Below are 8,842 nucleotides of genomic sequence, written 5' to 3'. Positions count from 1 at the left end.
CACTCCCACGCCGACTGCCTCGTGCCCCCTTCGACCCACGCCGCAGGACGACAAAGATGATGACTGCTTCTTGGGAACCATAAGTGCCGAGGACATCGCCGAACGACAGCGAGCCGACCCGGAACTCAGGGGCCCTGTGGAATACCTCGTGGACAGGACCGCCGTTGTTCCGAAGGTATTCAAGCGAGTACTGGCGTCGTTTTTTTTGCGAAACGTCGTTCTCCTAAAGAAGAACTTCTCGCCCCTTCGAGCCAGCTACCTTCTCGTGGTGCCTGCAGCACTGAGACTAGGTGTCCTCCAGGCCCTACATAACGACCCGACGGCTGGACACCTTGGTGTTTCCCGCATGCTCGCAAGAATACAGGAAAAGTACTTCTGGCCACGCCTTGAGGCCGACGTCGCTCGCTACGTAAGGACATGCCGAGACTGTCAGCGACGCAAGACACCGCCGACAAGACCAGCAGGCTTTCTTCAGCCGATTGAACTACCTCGCCGACCGTTCCAGCAAATCGGTGTCGACCTTCTGGGACCGTTCCCTACGTCGACTTGCGGAGATAAATGGATCGTCGTAGTTACCGACTACCTCACCCGCTACACCAAACAAGGGCCTTACCTAGAGGCCTGCAGTGCCGCCGAGGTTGCGAAGCTCTTCGCTGAAGACACCGTCCTGCGTCATGGCACCCCAGAGGTCCTCATCACCGACAGAGGCACGGCCCTTTACTGAGGAGCTAACTCAGGCGATCTTGAGATACACCCGGGGAAGCCACCGCCGGACTATCGCCTACAACCCACAGAACAATCGCCTCACCGAGCGTCTAAACAAGACCATCGCCGACATGCTGGCCATGTACGTCGACGTCGAGCGCAAGACGTGGGATGCCATCCTTCCGTACGTGACCTTCGCATACAACACGGCAGTACAAGAAACGACGCAGCTGTCGCCGTACAATTCGGTCTAAGGAAGGAGCCCGGCAACGACGCTCGACGCAATGATGCCAACTACCACCGACGAAGACAATGTCGACGTCGCCACTTATTTGCAACGTGCCGAAGAAGCGCGACAGCTCGCCCGCCTGCCAGCAGGGGATCGACAGCCGTCACTATAATCTTCGGCGACGCCACATGGAATACCAGCCCGGTGACGGTGTGTGGGTCTGCACACCGATATGCCGACGTGGACTCAGTGAAAAACTTCTTCGGCGATACTTCGGGCCATACAAGGTGCTACGACGTCTCGGTGCATTGGACTACGAGGTTTTTCCGGACGGCATCACAAACTCTCAGCGGCGCAGAGCACGACCTGAAGTCGTTCACGTCGTGCGCCTCAAGCCGTTTTGTGCGTGTTGAGGAACCTGAGGAGAATTGATGTCTGGGCAAGTTGGAATCGAAACTGCCCGTTTCGAAGATGCAGAACCTGAGGACTCTGGTTTTGCTTGCTTTATTGTTGTTCTTTCGAGTTACATGCATTTTATTTTTTACTTTCATGTTTTGTTTTACGCATCGGGACGATGCTTTTTCTGACGGGGTCATTGCCACGCCCGCTTCTTGTTTTATTTTCACCCACAGAAGCTGTTAGCGACGTTCAGTACAGACCGTGACGCAATATTCGTGAAGCGTCACGATTGCCTGAGATTATTCTCTCAAGATTACGCGCAGGACGCGAACAGTCAAGTTTTTTCGAGAACATTAGCAAGCGCCAGCGATAACGCTAGAACCGTCGATGCCGCATGTATAAATACCGACGCTCCTTACCGCAAGTCAGATTATCGACGGACGACGCTCTGCTCACCGCTATGAGCGCACAGTGTGTATTGCTTGCAGTGTGATTTTCGTTTCCCGGCCACAAGTTCGGCCAAATAAAGAGCTTGATCTTCGACACGGCGACTGCTGCCTTCGTCAACGTCACGACCCACTGACAATACGATGCACGATGCCCAGGTGCTGGCGTAGCGGCGCTGTGGTTGCAGTCCTCGGCTGTTGACCCCAAAGACACGGCTTGAAACCTTGAAACCCAGCCGAGGTGGTGGTAATTAAATGGAGGCAGGATGCTAAAGGCCCGTGTACGCTTTTCGATATCAGTGCACCGCAACAAACTCCAAGTGGTTGGACTTTTCCGGAACTCTTCACTACGGCGTGACTCATAATCATTGCTTGGTTATGTCGCATAAAACTCTAGAAAAAAAAATATACATATAATGATACACGGGAAACAAGTATTTACGATAGAGATAAAGCTACTAAAACAATCATTATATCCGATATGATACTTTCCAATGTGTAAGATTAATAAAAGTTGTGCGTCATTATTGCAGCACTACGCTGGACGCTGAATATATCCGCAAAGATGATGAACCCAAAAATTGGGCAGATCCCACGTACCGTGGGAGTCGATGCATGCGAAGCATGCATCGACTCCCGCGCATGCGAAGCATGCGGCGGGTAGGTGACTGTGGCGTAACTTTTTTTACTGAGCGACACGTTACAAAATGACGCTAAAGATTTGTATATATTTTATACGCACACATATATATATGTTGAATAGCGGAATATGTGTTATATAACCAGTTGTTTACGGTTGGGTAGAGCTACCAATGGCAACGTGAGTATTACCAACACCAGAAGCGGTAAGCTGATATGTAGTGCTTATACGTGTCCCGAGGACGCACGCACGTTTCACGAACCCGTGTGCATGTGTGCAAGAAGTTCTTGACAGTTCTTGAACAAGGGCATCATCACCGTGAGCAGTGAGCACCAGCAGCTGGTCGTGACTTGTTATAGGATCCGGTCGTGATCGTGGTGACGAGGGTTCCATGTGTAGTGAAGTATGTGCTATAGTAGAGCTGTTGGAAGTCGTGGAGGCCTCGGTCATTTCGTCGACAAATTGTCTGTCGACAGAGCCGATGACATGTCGGAACCTGAAGCCACCCTTCGCGTTGGTGAGGCATAGGCCGTCGATGCTGGTAGGCCTGGTTAGTGCTACTTAGACCAACATCAGTGGATGGTGTTTAACATATTCGTAGACTACCTGGGCGTATGTGGCCTACGTAGCCTAGTCCACAAAGCGGCTGTCAATAAGTCTGGCATCATCCTCTGTCAGCATGAGGCCATCGCCCAGCCTCGTAAGAAATGAAGACGACACTGCGTCGTTCTGGTGGACGAAGTGCATTTTACGGTGCGGTGATGTGGACATCATATGTAACCTTCGTTAATGTATTCCTCCGGGGTCGAGCAATGCTTCAATATAGCTTGCTGAATCATAGGAATACAAACGTAATGTTTATTATGACGCTATAAAAGCGGAGCCAACACTGGAACTACAGACGTTAAACTGATATGACGCCTGTATCGTAGGAGTACATATCGTAAGAGTATCATGTAGTGTTTATTGCTTTCTTGTAAAATTAGATAGCCAGCACCACAACCACAATTGACGTTGCACCGATATTACGCCTGCGTAGGCTGCTTTTCCAAACCAGTTTATAGACCTGGCGTGGCTCAGTGGTAGAATACCTGATTGCCACGCAAAATGCTTGGGTTCGATTCCTGCTGGGATCCTCATTTTCATTCTTTCCATTCGTTGAGTCACCGCTACCGATGTTGGTTTTCCTTAACGCTCTAGCATTTAAGTTACCAATGTCTGTTCTCGCCGTTCCTGGGTAGATATAAACTGTCAATCACCTGTGGCGCATACCCGTACACCGTCGCCCGTGGTAAACGGGTATGTGCCACACGTGTCTAGTGGAAAGGGTTTGACGACGTGCGCGACAGGATTTTAAAGTTATTCATGTCATGACCCGGCAATCATATTCGTCAAATCCTCTTACCCTCCCATGCAAATTTTGGTCTACACCATGTTAAGGAAGCGATCATGAGAGCACCCAGACGTAGGCGGCTAGATAGATAGATAGATAGATAGATATAGATACGTAGATAGAAACGCTCAAAATGCCAGAGGTACGCTAAGAAATGCTTCGCATTTAAAAAACAGCCAAAGGGCGTCTCTTGAATAACGTGACAGCCACAAGTTTTCGTGTTGCTCAAGATGGTGTGGGAAGGGTTGTAGTTCGGGCGAGTTGGTCATCCATGAACCTAGCTTGCATTAGCGCGGTACATGCGAGAATTAGACATGACACACAAAAAAGAGACAGGTAGGCGCTACCTGTCTCTTTTGTGTGTCGTGTCTACTTCTCGTATGTACCGCGCTAATACAAGCTTAGTTCATGGTGTGAGAAACTGCCAAAGGATAGTAGTACGCAAATATCATCGTTTTTGACTATGGAAAAAGTATTCGCGAGACCCGCTTGCATTATTGTTCTCTGCGCAGAGCTCCTGTTCGAGCTGTGTGGTGGTCCAGGACTGACGCTGGACGCGACGGGCCCCGGATCAGCCGTCTACATTGTGGCTGAGCAACCCCGTCGCGCGGTGAGCGACAAGTGTGTCTTCATGGTTCGGGCCAACAACTCGGACGGAGTTGTCATCTCGATGCAGAAGATGAAACTGCGTCGCTCCACTGCTGTTGACGGCATCTGTCTCGACTACGTTGAGGTCAGTGCCTGGCTGGGCACCGCATGTAGATTGGAAACGGTTGCGACGTTATAGATATAAAAACATTATCGTATTGCAGGCAACACAACATCCCCATTGCGTTATTTATTTACTATTTGCGCTGCAAATTGCTCAATGCAGACTCTGCGAAGCATTTTTAATGGTGTGAGGCAGCGGTATAGCAGTACGCAGACAGACAGACAGACAATGAACTTTATTTGATCCTGAGGAGCTTTCGCGGGAACCCCTATCGGGGACCCGCGGAAGCCGCTGGCCGCGTCCAAGTCGGGGCTGGGACACCGTGATGTTCCGCCCTTTCTTGGGCCCTCTGGATTGCCTGGATTTGTGCCTGGAGCGATGGGCTCCGGAGTGCCTCTTCCCAATCGGCTTCGCTGGATAGAGGGCCGTTAGGTAACGCGGGGCATCGCCAAAGCATGTGCGCTAAGGAACAATAACTCTCATTACAGTCCGGACAGCTTGAGTCAACGTCTGTGGAAATACGACTGAGAAAGCCGCGCGAGGGGAACGAGCCCGTCTGGAGCATTCTAAGTGTAATTGACTGAGACCTATCTAATTTCGGGTGAGGAAGAGGATAGGCCCTTCTACTAAGCCGATAGTGAGAGGTGACTTCATGAAACGTAAGAAGCGGATCGTTATGCTGGATTTCATCCTGACCCCATAAAGCATCCATGCCGCCGCGGCGCGTTAGATCTCGCGCACGGTCATGGGCAAGCTCGTTGAGGTTCGGTACGTGCTGATGAACGTCCGCACCCATATGGGCGGGAAACCAAGAGATGAAGTGAGTGCCAGGGTCTGTTCTTTTTTCTAGAATGGAGGCAGCCTCTCGCGCTAGGTTACCCGATTCAAAAGCTTTGATGGCCGCTCGTGAGTCTGTGAACACGTTGGTGCGCGAGCGGTCGGTCATGGCCAGGGCTATGGCGACCTGTTCTGCAACTGCGCTCGTAGCTAACCTGGCCGAGGCTGAGGAGCGTAATTCCCCGTTGCCGTCAATGACTGCCAGCGCGAATGTGCTAGACTTGCCGTACTGAGCCGCATCGACAAAGACAGTCGATTCTCGATTCTCGGCGGCGTTCTGTAATATCGCCCGCGCTCGGGCTTTTCGCCTCCCTACATTGTATTGCGGGTGCATATTCCGAGGGAACGGGCTGACCACAACGGTTTCCCGGACCTCCCTGGATAAGGTGATTTCCCGTTCAGCAAGCATTCTGGGAGCCATGCCAGCCTCGTCTAGGATGCGTTTCCCTGCCCTAGTTGACGACAGCCTGACCACCTGGGCGGTGACCTGCGCTTCGATCACTTCATCAATGTCGTTGTGCATGCCGAGTTGTCTTAATTTGTCAGAGCATGTGGTTACTGGTAACCCCAGTACCTTTTTGATGCTCTTACGGATGAGAGTGTTTAGCTTATTTTTTTTCCGTTCTAGTCCAGTTAAGGGCCGATGCTACATAATTAATGTGGCTCATTAGGAAGGCATGATGGATCCGAAGTAGGTTGGCTTCACCTAGTCCCTTTCTGCGTCCTGATACTCTAGCAACAAGTCTCAGCATGCTTTCGGTTTTGGCCGTGATGTGCGTGAGGGTTTTGGCGTTACATCCTCTCGCGTCAATCAGTAGTCCTAGGATTCTAATTGAATCTACTCGTGGAATGCGCTGTCCATTTCTTGCAAAAAGGGCGATGTGAATTTGATCCAGGTGTGGAAGTCTCCTAACGCCTTGCCTGGCCGGCCTGTACAGTAACAGTTCTGATTTCTTTGGAGAGAGTTGGAGGCCTGTGCCTTCTAGGTAGGACTCCGTTTCGTCTAGGGCTGATTGCAGCGCGTTTTCTACTTCTGCGAGTGATCCTCCCGGGCACCAGATCGTGATATCGTCCGCGTAAAGCGAGTGGCCTATATTGGGCAGGGATCTGAGCCTCTCCGATAAGCCCTTCATGACTATATTGAATAACAAGGGGGAGATGACCGCGCCCTTGGGGAGTGCCTGTGGCTCCTAAGGCGAATTCATCTGACTTGTGTTGGGCGATCCTTATGGTAGCCGTTCTATTCATCAGGAATGATCTAACAAAGGCCTGAAACTTCGCTCCCAGACCTAGGTTGGCCGTGGCCTGCAAGACAAAGCGATGGGATACGGTGTCAAAGGCCTGGTGAGGTCAAGGGCTAATATCCCCCTAACATCCCGAGTGGTGTTATCGAAAATGTGCTTCTTAAGAAGTAGCATTACATCTTGTGTGGAAAGGCCGGGCCTGAAACCGATCATGTTGTGTGGGAATAGTTCCTTGCGTTCTATGTAGTTCGAGATCCTATTGAAAATAGCATGCTCCGCTACCTTGCCTACACAAGAGGTTAGTGATATCGGCCTTAGGTTGTCAAGATTTAAAGGCTTACCCGGTTTCGGAATAAGCACAATCGAGGCCGCTTTCCACTCTACCGGGACGCTTCCACTCTCCCAAGTCTTGTTGACCTCTTTCGTTAGCATCTCAATTGATCTATCATCCAGGTTCCTTAACAGTCTGTTTGAGATGCCGTCCGGTCCTGAGGCTGACCTGCTATTCAAGTTGTGAAGGACGGCCCTAATTTCAGACTCCGTGAAGGGGTCATCGAGCTCTTTTACCGTGTCACATTCTATTTCAGGATACTCTTCTGGGCGTCCTGCGCCGAGCGGGAGATATCTATGGGCTACCTCGTCTAAAAGCGTTTCTTCCGTTCCACCCTCTTGGCTGTGCTTGTGAATCAGGCGGCACATTGCCTGCCTTTGATTGCCTTTGGTCTGCGTGTCATCTAGCATGTGTTTAAGGAGATTCCATTTTCCCCCTGTACGCATGCGTCCATCGACTGCTGAACATATTTCATCCCATTGTAGCCGAGCTAACTCGGTGCAGTACTGTTCGATCTCCCTATTAAGTTCCGCAACCCTCTTTCTCAATCTCCGGTTAAGCCTCTGTGTTTTCCATCGCCTCAAAATAGAGGCTTTGGCTTCCAAGAGATGTGCGAGGTGCGGATCCATCCTGGGAACCTCGAGCTCGGTTTGAATAGTTTTTGTAGCCTTTTCAACATCTGCTTTGAGTGTCTGAATGAGTTCTCTGAAGCTGTCGTATTCGCCCGTGTCCTCTTTTCTGAGCTTTCGGAAAGCATCCCAGTCCGTCACTTTAAATTCCCTGGCCTGGGGGGCTCTGACCTGAAGGGTAACACTAATGATGAAGTGATCGCTGCCCAGGTTTTCTTGCTTATTATCCCAGGTTGTGTGCTGCAAATTTTTGATAAACGCGAGATCGGGGGTTGTGTCTCTAGCCACCGACGTGCCCAGTCTCGTGGGGAAACGGGGATCGGTGATGACTGTTAGCGTTAGGTCATCGACTGCCCGCGCTAGATTTATGCCCTTAGCCGTTTGCCTGATGTACCCCCATGCGTTATGTGGGGCGTTGAAGTCTCCCGCGATTACTAATGGTGACTGTCTAGCGAGTGTAGCGGCCTTCATAAACAGGGGGTGGAAAGACTGTTTCTGATCGGATGGTGGGCTGTAAACATTGAGAATGAACACGCTTTGTTTAAGCCACCTGTTGGGGATAACCTCAATGAAAAGCGCCTCCATTCTGCCGCGACCTGGCTGTATGTCATGTACAACGTAGGCAAGCTTTTTGCTCACCAACGTAGCTATACCTCTCTTGGACTCCCCCCTTGCCGCCACCGATTTGTAACCAGCGAAGGTGGGTGTGTCGCACAGTGTTTCCTGTAGCAAAATTACCTGCGGCCTTTTTGCCTGAGCCTTAATGTACTGTTGCAGTGAGGTCTTGCGCCTTTGAAAGCTAGCGCAATTCCAATGCCAAATTACTAGATCATTTTGAGTGCCCGCCATTGTGCTAGTTTCTGTTTTATCGACTCTGCGGGGTCGCCCCCGTATCATCGTTAGCTGCAGCTTGTGTGCGAACCTTTGGCTTGGCCTTAATAGCCATCTTATTCTCAAGTGCGACTACCTTATTTTCTATAGCTCCTACTTTACTTTCAAGTGCTCCCATGCGCAGCGCGAGTTGATTAATGCTTGACTGATTTTCTTTGGAAATCCTAAGTAATTCTTCTAGCATCTTGCTCTGCGAGCTTTCTACTCCGGGCATCTCCGAGTCGCTCTCATACTCCTTTGGAGGGGGGGCCTTACGCTTGGCCTTGCTGACCTCGACTTTGGGTTCCTGCGTGCTTTTATGCACGGTGTTATCCGCCACGTTCGCGCCCTCGACCCTGCTGGAAATGCCTTGCGCGGCTTTCTGCTTGCGTAGCTCTGCTTTTAGA

Source organism: Rhipicephalus sanguineus, chromosome 3 (genome assembly GCF_013339695.2).
Source record: "Rhipicephalus sanguineus isolate Rsan-2018 chromosome 3, BIME_Rsan_1.4, whole genome shotgun sequence".
NCBI lineage: Eukaryota > Metazoa > Arthropoda > Arachnida > Ixodida > Ixodidae > Rhipicephalus > Rhipicephalus sanguineus.
The sequence above is the reverse complement of the archived record's forward strand: the minus strand, read 5'-3'. Positions refer to the sequence as shown.